General features: G+C 33.6%; 1 protein-coding gene across 1 annotated transcript in view; it reads left to right on the top strand.

Moving 5' to 3' along the window:
• The first annotated feature begins 255 nt into the window (after positions 1-255).
• Positions 256-12,507, top strand: part of klu (zinc finger protein klumpfuss) — a 106,323-nt gene continuing 94,071 nt past the window's right edge. Inside the window, exon 1 of the mRNA XM_081744353.1 lies at positions 256-509. The gene's annotated coding sequence lies outside the window, so the exon portion shown is untranslated. The remainder of the gene's footprint in view (positions 510-12,507) is intronic.

The raw sequence follows: 12,507 nt of genomic DNA, 5'->3' as shown, positions 1-12,507 counted from the left end.
GACATTTCGCGGGCTTCAATATTTTGGTTGATGCCTGCTTGCGTTTTTTAAAAGCCCCTCATTGTTGTGTAATGCGTTATGTTCTCCCACTCACCCACCTCGGACCATGGGAACTGTCACCCTATCTCCACCACCTGGGGCATATGTGCTTTCTCCCTGAAGGGGGATGGTTAGCCCCGCCCCGAGTAACCACTCCCTCACCCTGCTTAAGGAAGAAGACTTTTCTCTATATACACTCTCTCACACACACACACTAATGCACGCTTATGACGTATAAAAGTACCCTTGGAGGGAAGGTATGAACCTAGTAGCTATTCAGGGTGCCAAGTCGACGCTTTGGATCTTGTGTCGTAATATCAGTTTAACTGTATATGTAGTGACGCACAGTGGTTTTGAGTATTCTGGTTATTGGAAGGTTGTATCAGAATGGATTGGTGGGACTTTCTAATAGTGATTTGTGCAGAAACTTCTGAATTTACTGATATATTACGAGTTATTCGCGAAACCAGGTAAGAGTTTCTTTAACATCATTACGCACGCACGTAGTAATGTTTCACCACCACTATGTCCTCTCATTATCTCAGATAAAAAAGAAAAATCAAATTTGAATTGAAACGAGTTGCAAAATTAGACACTAGATTATTTGCAAAATAATGATTTTGTACTTGTAACTTTTTTAATGAAAAAGAAAGATCTCTGATTGGACCCGGGTCGTTTGCTGAAGGTGGAATATTTAAGATATTTGGCTCCACCTGGAATCGATCCCGATGTCTCCAATTTGTATCTTATTACAAATATGTATTATTCTCTTATAATATGTAGGGATAAATATTTTTCTTTCAAATTATTTAGTCTTCAGGCGATTATTTTAAGACATGAACTTTATAAGACCGCTGCACTGGCAGCATGTATCTTATACATCACTTGAAATTCAGAGATTTTTTTTTAATTATTGGAACAGCTTTCTTTTTATTTAGTCAGCGTTTCGTCTTGAATTTTTTACCAGTGTTTATTAGACGAAAAATCATGAAACGAAATTAGGTTGATTGATTACTGTTATATCTCGTTACAAACACAGTCATGAGTCAATATTTAAAAAAATATATACGAAGTCATATAATACAATTGTATTTAAATGTAATAAAATTAAAATTACGATTCATTATTAAACGTGCAAGCATTTTCATATTTATATAAACTTCGGTAGAAAAATATCTCGTGTTAGTATCATAAAATTCTTATGATACAATAATGCTTCAAGTTATTCTATTTTATTATTATTATTATTATTATTATTTTATTAACAAGATATTGCCCAGAATTAAATTTTAGTTATAAAGTTGAATCTCTTCCAGTAAAATGTAGGGTTCGTAAATATTAGTTTATATGATTGTTCATAACAATTAGTGATCGTTCATTGATTTTAGGAAATTTTTACTTAAGTACAAACTCCATTTACTCAAAAACAAATTTGAAAAGTAATGATTTGCAGCTTTTCTGCATGTATTTTGTTCAAATTCTTCTTAACAGCAATTAGCGATTTTTTTGTGAAAGTTCTAGTAGGTCAAAATTCCAAATTTCATGGCCACAGAGAAATATCTTCTATTAGTACTAAGTAAGTTAAAAGATACCCCATGCTAAGTTTGGTTAAGTTCGTTTTAATTCTGTAGATGTTATATTTTCTTTTATTGGTTTTCATTAGAAACATGCCAAATTTGGTTAAGATCGAGTGAGTTCTGTAGATCGTACTTTTTTCTTGTTATTGGTTTCCTTTAGAAACATGCCAAGTTTGGTTAAAATTGAATGATTTCTGTAGATCGTATATTATATGAAATGTTTGTGATACTGGGTTTCTTTAGAAATATCAAATGTAAGCTGAAAATCCTCTTGTCCTTAGACTAGGTTCAGTTCTAATCCAGAATTCTCTGGTAATTAAAATGTCTTGTTCTCACATGTTCTACCTGAAAGCGGGTTCTAGCCCACGTGCCTCTTCAGTAGATTAGATAAGATTGACTGCCAGCTACTTCATTTGTAGCCCAAAAGAGTATATACAAAACTGGAAATTGTGGGGGCTACTGGTGGAACGCTTACTTCTGATGCGTCGAGATCCTGGTTCAATTTCCGACCAAGTAAGTTTGTGGTGAACGTCATGCCCATGGGGTTTCTCGGGTACTCCCGTTTCCTCCATATTCTCATTCCACCGATTCTTCCATCATCATTCACTTGTCTTAATCACCCGTCTCCCCTTAGCCTAAAGGGCATAGTTGTGGGACGTTAGACTGAACTATTTCATTTCACTTTCAAAACTGGGAATTATGTAATTAAAGGGAACGGATAGACTTAAATTTAGGATTAGAGATACCATACTGCTTAGGTATTGACTTATACACGTCAATTAATATTATTCCGTTCTAAAACACTTTCTCCTCTTATAGTGACAAGAAAAAAACATTCTTGACGAAAATTAACTTAAGGTAAACACATAAAAAAAACTAATTTATTAACAATATGTGAAATTTTAATGTATTATTCTAATAATCAATAATGAAGATCAAAAATACAGAAAAAGGCATAGTTATAAACATTTTTTACTATGATAGTTGTTCAAATAGAATCGTGAATGGTTATTCAGAGATGTGTTGTTATTACTTTTTCCGAAACTACGCGCTTCAAAATATATTCATAAAACTATGAAAGTAGATTGTAGAACACCTGAAAATTGAAACAGGCTGGTAGTTTTAACTGAACATTATACCGTATTCGCAGAAATTTGTGAGATAACTTGCTTTTCCACTGATTGTCTCAATTGTTAATCATATAAACCATATTGTCGAAATTTTCGTCAATAATTCTGGTAAAAATTTAAAAGAAGCTAGTGCTTTGCAACGTGTCTCGCGTTTTACTCTTGGAAGATTTGCACAATGATTTTCTTCTGAAGTATTTTATTGAAATCTGAAACTTCTACAACCTGCTTATTTTAACTTAATATTTGACAAGTGTTCCAGGTTAATGATTTTTTTAAGTGTTCTATGTTTTCAATAGCTGAAATATTGTTTTGTAGACTTTCTAACATGATCAGAAGCAATTTATCAATTCTCATATAAATAGAAGAACCTACAGCTTTATTATAAGTTCTATGGCCTTGTGCAAAAACTGCATGTCGTTTGACCTTGACACCAATGTCAAAATAAATCTCACCTCTAGTGGTTTTACACTTTCAAGCCTATTGCAAAATCTGCCATCAGTATTGGAATTTGCTGTAAGTCACGAAAAGTCACTAAAATGTTAAGAGCTTAACGATAATTTTGATATTGTCTATTGCTGAATGGGTTACTAATACAATATAATACGTTAATTACTTGCCGAAAACGAACGACGCTTGTTAAATCTGCTAAAGTTTAAGTTCGAGTGGATGTTATATATTGCAAGATTTCACTGAATTTTGGCAAGACACAAACAAGTATCAAGATATGAGATTCCTGAAGGCTGTTCTGAACTTGATAGGTGAACTCGACTAAGTGTTGGCTTGAATCTGTGGCAAGAAATACTGAGGAATTAAAATACCCAAGTTGTAGTTAATTTGATTTATTTTATTTTATTTTATTTATTTTATTTTATTTATTTATTTATTTATTTATTTTTTACATAATCTAGAGTTAAGTGCTTCATGCATTTGCGAAACACTTAACTGGACATTCAATGGCAATATTGTTAGGGAGCAGAGCTATAATTGCAATTACATGGCTATAATCAAAGTGTTAATGGTAGTGTAGGTGTTCAAAGAGTAGACCTATTCTGTATCTCTTATTACGAAATAGTTTTCTTCATGAATGTCAGTGAGAGAGGTTGGAACAACCTTTGTAGTTTCAAGTATTATTTGTAGTTGGGTTGATTTGATTAGAGACATTTTAGTAGATCATATTATTAGAATTTAACATCAAGAAGAAATAATTGTTGATGAAATAAATATTTGGGTTAAATAAAGTGGTAAAGAAGGAGTCAGCGTGGTGGAGCATTCACCTCTGGTGCATGTAAGCTCTGTGCTGGACAAACACTGTGTGCATGGGTTTTTCCGGGGTTCTCCCATTTCCTCCTACTATCTTCCTTCTACCATTTTCATTCCATTTTCATCATCAATGTCTTCTTTAGCCTAGCCAGCATAATCGTGGCACGTAAAACTTAAAGTAGTAAAAAAACAAGTAACTCTTCTTTGGAGTTAAGTCTAATGAATTTAGAAGTGGTTATTACTATATTTGTACTATAAGTCGAACATTCCTCTGAATAACTAATGATAGTTGTTTGCTTCCCAACAATTGTGCTAAGATTTATATTATTGTCTCCAATTAAAGATGTAACAAGTTGATTAGTAGAACTAGTTTTTATTTCTATCATTTTCGATTTTGACATTTAATTCTATTCAGTATGTAAACTATCATTCTTGTCAAGTAAATTTATTATGAGACAAACAGTATTCCATTTTCAACCATGTTACCATATTGCTTCCGGAATACATCGTCCATCATAAGGAATTCTAGATAAGAATTTTGGTTTTCTAGTAAATGACAATTATATTTAGTGTAAAAATTTAGTTCAAGTATAAAGAAGGGTTATTTTTTTTAACGACGAAATAATTTCCTTACTGAACCATAATAGTGTGTCACAGACAGGGGTAAACTGAAAAATAACAGTGGGGTGTGGTGAGTTATTTTCGGGTGGTTTTCTCAAAAAATGATTCAGGAAATTCTGTTCCTATTTCATAAATAAATGTTCGATTAATACCGTACAATATAGGATAAGCCACTTCTCCCAAGAGAAAAAAAGAAAAGAAAGAAAGAAAGAAAAGAACGAAAGAAAGAAAAAAGACAAGAAAACTCAAGAGACAGTTCATATTTGAGTTATTTTTTAATGATTTTCTCAAATACGATGCTGACAACTTGTTCATATTTGATAAATAAATATTCAATTAACGACTATGATGTTTCGTAAGTGATTTCCCATGAAAAGTTCTAAAATGATAGTTCATTCTTGGAGGAGAATTTTCTTTGGTTAATGTCTTCCGAAACCACTAATTATAAATTTACTTCAATTTCACAAATAAATGTTTCCGTAATAAATGTGCAGCGTGAAGTATTTCAACTTCATAAATCTTAGAAAGTTTAGTACGGTGATTCATATATTTTATTTATTTATTTGTTTGTTCACTTTAACCGAAAAAAATAAATTTTATCATTTGCTTTAGGTGTATTCACCAGATCTAGTAAGAAAAACGTTTTGGCAAATACTTTTTTTTTTTAAATCAACATGTGTTACAATGTGCGGCAACAGTATTATTATTATTATTATTATTATTATTATTATTATTATTAAAATACTATAATACACGGATGACATAAAGCTCTTTAGAATAGTTAATAATAAGTATGATTATGTCCTGCAGAAAAACTTAGATGCAATTAATCATTGCAAAAATAACTCATTAACAATTAACTCTGAAAGAAAAATATATGACATTTACTAATAACACTGTATTTTGTCAGCAAATATAAAATTAATGAAGTAAGAATAAACAAAGTAGAACAAATTAAAGATCTAGGTATTATTTATGACAAACAATTGAAATGTGATAATCATATAAATGAGTTATTCTAATCAAGGAGAAAAACAATAGGTTTTCTCTTTAATCAATGGCCTGATTTTTTTTTTAAATAGTAGTTATTATGTATACTTCTATAAGACACTTGTTAGATCCAAACTTGAATTTGGTTCAGTCACTTGAAACAGTTTGTCCAATATTCTTGTTAACAAAATCGAAGCAGCACAGAAAATGTTTTGTACGACTATTATGTTACAAAATGAAAAAAAAAGGACTACTATGAGTATGAATATTAGTTAACTCACATGAGTATGAATATTAGTTAGCTTTTTGGGGACTTCAATCTCAATCAGAAGGAGGGATTTTTATGGATAATTACTTGATTAAAATTGTATTGGATAACAGATATAATAGCGATCACTGCTTGGAAAACATAGGAATAAGAAAATGAAATCTTTGAGTTTTACGTCCCACGGTTATGCCGGCTAGGCTAAAGGAGACGGTGATGATGAGTAATGAATGAAATAGTGGAAAGAAGAAAGTGGGAGGAAACGGTAGAACCCCAAGGAAACGCACGCACACCATGTATGTCCACTACAAAGTTCACTTGATGCGAGCAGGGTTTGAACCCCGGACTCCATGCACCAGAGGTGAACTCTCAAGCACTGGGCCACCGCTGCCCAATATAGGAATAAAAGTACCGAGTCATAGTGTAAGAAGTCAGTCGACATTGGTAGCACTAAATTCAAAACGCGAAATATTGAGAAGAGTGGCAATATCTTATAACAATTTAAAATGACCATATGTTAGGAGAAACAATAGAGCAAGTTATACAAAATTAAACTATTTTAACTTTATGACAAGGGACTTGATTTTATTGTTATTATATATCTTCAGAATATCTTTACTTATAATATTTTAGTTAAAGAACTAATATTTTATGTGAAAATATGACAATAAGTAACCAGTATCTTTTACATACCGGATATACTATGTAATTTTATGCAAGGTTGACTTATTTCTTAAACGATAGTTCAATGAAGCTTTAATTTCCGTAGTTCTATAAATAGCATTTTATGATAATGACTGTTTCAATTTTAATCTTATTTTAAAATCAGCTCTAATCTTGTAATTTGAATATATTAATTTTCTGACTAGGGCCTTAACCTGCTCTAATATTTATTCTATACTACAATTTTTTTTTTGATCTGTTTTAAATGATTGCATAATGGTTTTTATATAGTGTTGTATTTTTGTCAATGAGCTGTTCACAGCACTACAAATAAAATTATTATTATTATTATTATTATTATTATTATTATTATTATTATTATTATTATTATTATTATTATTATTATTATTATTATAAGTAATAGTAATAGTAGTAGTATTTAATTGAAACACTTAACCAACGAGAAATATATTACAAGTCGACAAATGTTAAATGTTAAAAGAATTCTGATACAGACATATTAAATTCACGAACATTTTAGAACAGTTGCTGATCAAGTCTTGTACTTAGGTTGAGTTGTAGAAATAACATCTAAAGATAAAGCATAAACTTCTCTCTAATCGGAATATAAACTGAAAAGAGAACTTACTGAACAAATATTTTTGAAGTTTCATCCTTAAAAGTTTACACTAGTAACAGCATTTCTTTGATAATTGAGGGGGCTCAGTGGTAGGGCGCTAATCTCTGTTGCATGTGGTCCGTGTTTCGATCTACGACCTAGTAGGATTGTGGTGGACAACATCGTGGGTTTTCTCGGGGTACTCCCGTTTCCTCCCTACATTCTCATTCCACCAATTCTTCCAACATCATTCTCTTGCCGTAATCATCCATCTCCCTTAGCCTAAAGAGCGTAAACGTGGGACGTTAAACTAAAAGATGTTTATTATTTCATGCTTTTAATCAGCAATTAGCTATATTACCCTCATATAGGCCTAACTGGAAAATTTCTAGCCGTGAAAATGAATTTATATGGTAAGCAAGGAGAAGGTAATCCCTATGCACAAGATTTTTTTTTAAAATAATAAAAAGATTTCAACATTCTTAGTTTTTTGCAAGCATTTACACAATTAACAAAATAATTGTTTAACGTTTTCTCCTCTTAGATCTGAAACCGAAAAAATGTTTAAATCCCAAAGGTTAGCAATACTTCTTTTACCATTCATTTTTCACACCGGTGTAATCTGGAATCGAGTCTGTGACATTCACACAGAAGTGAACAGTAACCATGTTTCCAAGATGTCGTAATACCATTGCCATTCCTTAAAAGCAGTCATAAATTTCATTTGGATGTCTGTTAAATTGTCAGGTAGACTTTCCTTGTGTTGCACGTATATATATATTGGTAGTAGATAGATACACGTCACGTCACAGTAGGAACAATGCATCAGTCTGCCTTGGGGAATGGAATTCTGAAAATGAACAAGAAGTTGTGTACTGCCCTTGAAAAACAAATTCCGCTTTCCTACCTGTCACAAACCACCCCCGCGTACTCCCTCACTTGACCTTGACCCCAGCACCCGAGTAGTCCCTACTCAAGACGGCAGCAAGTTTTTCCACTAAGAGATTTCTTCTTAGTTATCCGTTCGAAGGGATCGTGTGGTTATCTGTTGTATAATGCAAGCTTAGTTGCACCTTTTTCTCCACAGATTTAGAACAAACGCGATTCTTGCTTACTAATTGCATGTTGTGTTGTATATTAATTAACCTAACATACATTGAATAGGGGATGATAGAAGAACAATAGAAAGAAAAAATGAAATGAAATCTTTGAGTTTTACGTCCCACGGCTAGGCTAAAAGAGACGGTGATGATGAGAAGAGTAGAAAGAAATGCAGGAGAAAACTAAAAACATGGAAGTTCGTCTGCATATTAATACTGCAAAGTATGAATGCGTTAAAATATCAAATGATATTTGTGATCAATGTCGACTAAAAGCAGAGAATTCGTGTTATTATTCAATTCAAAATATTTTGTTGTCGCGAATTCTGTCGGAAGAATGCGAAGCTTAAAACGTATAAAACGATAATCATTCCTGTCGTGCTGTATAATTGCGAAACATGGTCGCTTACTCTGAAGGGAGAATCTAGACTGAAAACATTTCAGAATAGGATTCTGAGACGGATATTCGGACCCAAGAGGAACGGGAATGGCGAAAACTTCATAACGAGGAACTACATAATTTATACCTTTCTATAACTATATAATTTAGTTTCTCTATACTTGTATTTTATTCTAAGGTTTATTTATTCTCTATATTTATAACTATATAATTTATTAGAGAGCTTACCTCTGGACCGTAGGTTCTTTGCTTCGATCCCCGGCCAAATAAGTTTGTCGTGAACAACATCCTGTCTGTGTTTCTTTTTCGGAGAACTTATTTTCCTCCCACATTACCATTCCACAAATTCGTCCATCATTATTCACTTGGCTTGATTATCCGTCCTCCTTAGCCTAAGAGATATAATTGTGGTACGTTAAAGTGAAAGATTTTATCTTATTTCAGAAAAGGATTCTCTTATAATTTGGATGCGTGAAACACGGTATATAAACTTTTCAATAGAAATAATTGTACGTTTATGAGTTTACACAACGTAAGTAAAATCGAACTTGTTTTGCCAATTATTCTGAAAACAAAAATAGGTCTGCATAGCTATCTTCGAAATACTTTCCGTAGTCCTTATTTTCCCCACGCGAAGACCAGAGAACTTTTCCTTGTCTAATATAAAGAAAGTATTTTTGAGTGTTTAACAGATTTATGCTGCTTGATACGTACTTTCTTGAGGCCGGATCAGTCTGTAAGAAACCTTAATATGTTGTTCTTTTGACTTTTTAATGTCTCCTTGCGGTTAAAGACAATTTACTATTTAAGCATTCTGACATCAGTTGAAGTCTTAACTGCGTCTGATAAGCAGAGTGATTTCTCTTGCGCGTGGGAGTCCGTTAGTGGACATCGTGTAGGAGGAATATATGCCCTGCAGGGCAAATCGTCTAACCTCCTGACCTGTGAACATGTCATCCCAGGACAAGTTAACAAGAATCAATGCTGAAACAAAAAACAGGGACTATTCATGTTCTTTTTATTAGTTTTTTTTTATCTCCTTAATTTTTTTCGTCCATCTTTCTTTGCCTACTTCACTGGGAGCGGGGGAGGTCGTCGTTCGGAATGTTTCGGTGTGGCTGAACTTGTCTGGGGGAAGCCCCGAGGCAAAGGATGCTCCATTTGAACAGTGTTGCCATCTCTTCGCATGGCAATATTTCAACTCTTGACTTTCTCCTTTAGAATCAATGTAAAACGAGATGAACAAAATTGTGAAATACGGTGCCTCGGGGGGAAAGCGTTCACCTCTGGTGTTAAGGGTCCCTGGTTCGACTTCATGCCACGTAAGATTGTAGCGGACAATACCGTATCCGTGGGTTTTCTCGAGATTCTTCCGTTTCGTCCCACATTCTCATTCCAGCAAAAACATACATACACACACACACACACACACACACATATATATATATATATATATATATATATATATATATATATATATATATATACACAAGGGCGGATCTAAGGGGGGGCTACGGGGCTATAGCCCCCCCCCTTGACGCTCAGGTTTACACTGGATAAAATGGGCTTCAATTCAGCTTTACACTGGATAAAACGGCAAATTACGGTTTAGCCCCTCCCTTGATCATATCCTGGATCCGCCACTGTATATATATATATATGGAATCATTAAGTTGAGATATAGGAAGGTAAATAATGAGATGATTTATTATCTATGTTGTGTATCCAATTTCGTATAAATCCACTTTCAAAGATCAATGGAGGACGATTTTTTCCGCAATAAAGACGCTTACCGATTAAAAATACAATGGTTTTCCAATCAATTTCAATATTTTGGTATTGAACTTCGCTCTTTTGGTTCGTTCCCCGTTAATTTGGAGATAAATTTTAGTGTTGAATCAGCATCGTGAAAGCAAATGGAGAGCTACTTGAATTAAGAGGTGGCAAATTCCAGTCTTAAAGCTAGGAGTACAGATGATGAGAACTGATATACTGACCACACATCACCCAAATAAAGGCATTTAAATAACCATAATCCGACTTGGAAGTATCTCTGTAAAGATAGATTCAAATTATTATTATTATTATTATTATTATTATTATTATTATTATTATTATTATTATTATTATTATTATTATTATTATTATTATTATTATTATTATTAACTAACAAACTCTGTAGCCTATGGAATTCGGAGATTCAATCCCACGTTCAAAAAAGCTCTCCGCTGACTTCTATCCTCAGCCAACTGGATCCAGTTTCTACTTTGTTCCATTCAGTGGCGTATTTAAAATTTTGTTTCGGGGGCTTTGCTGAAAATATGAAAATTCTGCAAGACATTTCATATACTTTACTATAGTAAGATTTCGGAAGGGGGGGGCTTAAGCCCGGAAGTCCCCTTAAATACGACACTGGTTCCATTCCTATTTCTGTGAGATTCATCTTTATATTGTCCTCCTACCTGCACCTAAGTCTTCCTAATAATTATTTCCCGATTGGATTTCCAGTTAAAATTTTGAAAGCGTTCCTACTTTCTTTCATTCTAGCTACATGACCGGGCCCACCTGTGCCTCCTTGACTTGATAACTCTAACAATGTTTGGTAAACAGTATAAATTACGTATGTAGTTCCTCGTTATGAAGTTTCCGCCATTCCCCATTCCCGTTCCTCTTGGGTCCAAATATTCGTCTCAGGGTGTAATACTTTCAGTCTATGTTCTTCCCTCAGAGTAAGTGACCATGTTTCACAACCATACAGACCAACAGGCATGATTATGGTTTGTATATATTTTAAGCTTCAAATTCCTCGACAGAATTCGCGACGACAAAAGATTTTGAACTGAATAATAATAACACGAATTCCGTGATATTAATCGACATGTAATTTCTTCGTGAATATGGTTTTTATCTGTTAATATTGATCTGTTCTATTGTTTGAAAGAATAACGCGATCTTCACAATAATATTTTGCTGGCAAAATGAACACTTTTGGCAACTCTGACTGGAAACCTATCAGCTAGGCGTGTGCGGAATGCTGGAGCAGTTGAACTGCTTGTTCTGTGACAGAAGAAGGAACCCAATCTAGCGGCAGCCGGTGCGGAGAATTTGAAGAGAAATTTACTCTACTTTCTTCCTCTTCTTCTCCAAGTCTTTCTTTGGAATCTTTCGTCTACTTTCATTCCTGTTACCAGCCCGCTGTTAGGTGTTGTTTATTCTTGAAAACGTTTACATTGCATTCCAAAATATTGAATGCTAATGTACTTAAATAAGTGAAGGTCACAATGTATATGATTGTCCTCAAATTTAGATCCGCTGCTAAGGCTGTGTGGAACAATTCAATGTGGGTGTTGATTCCGAAGTATCTTTATTACTTGTGTCATAGGGTAATTACCCACGTCTCAGAAAGAACCGCATTCAATTTCTCTTAGGGTCATAACTCAGATCGCATGCTATGGTGTTAGTGCCTGTATCTCTAGCTCAAGGCAAGGACGAGTAACTGAGAAACCTGTTCAAACCGACCAACTTCTAAGATGATGTAATTAGGTTTCTCCTTAGTCTAATCAGGATAATTCTATAGAAGTTACTGCTTCGGATTTTCAATTCTTACCCTAGATTTTTGCCCATATAGCTGAGGGCTAGTAGACGTGTCTTATATTGACCCGAAAATTCTACAATATTTTTAGCTTTTAAGAGTCTTCATCCCGGCGAAATTAAAACACCGCTAATCTTACAGTAATTATGTGATATCTTCAAAATGATAAAAGATAATTGAAATATGGAACAAGAGCGCCCTAGACAATATGATTTTACATGAGAAACTGTTATCACGACTCACTTATCTGC

The sequence above is a fragment of the Thermobia domestica genome, chromosome 17, assembly GCF_964235325.1.
Source record: "Thermobia domestica chromosome 17, izTheDome1.hap1.1, whole genome shotgun sequence".
In the NCBI taxonomy this organism is placed as follows: Eukaryota; Metazoa; Arthropoda; class Insecta; order Zygentoma; family Lepismatidae; genus Thermobia; species Thermobia domestica.
Note: the sequence above shows the minus strand (reverse complement) of the source record. Positions and strands in the feature narration are given on the sequence as shown.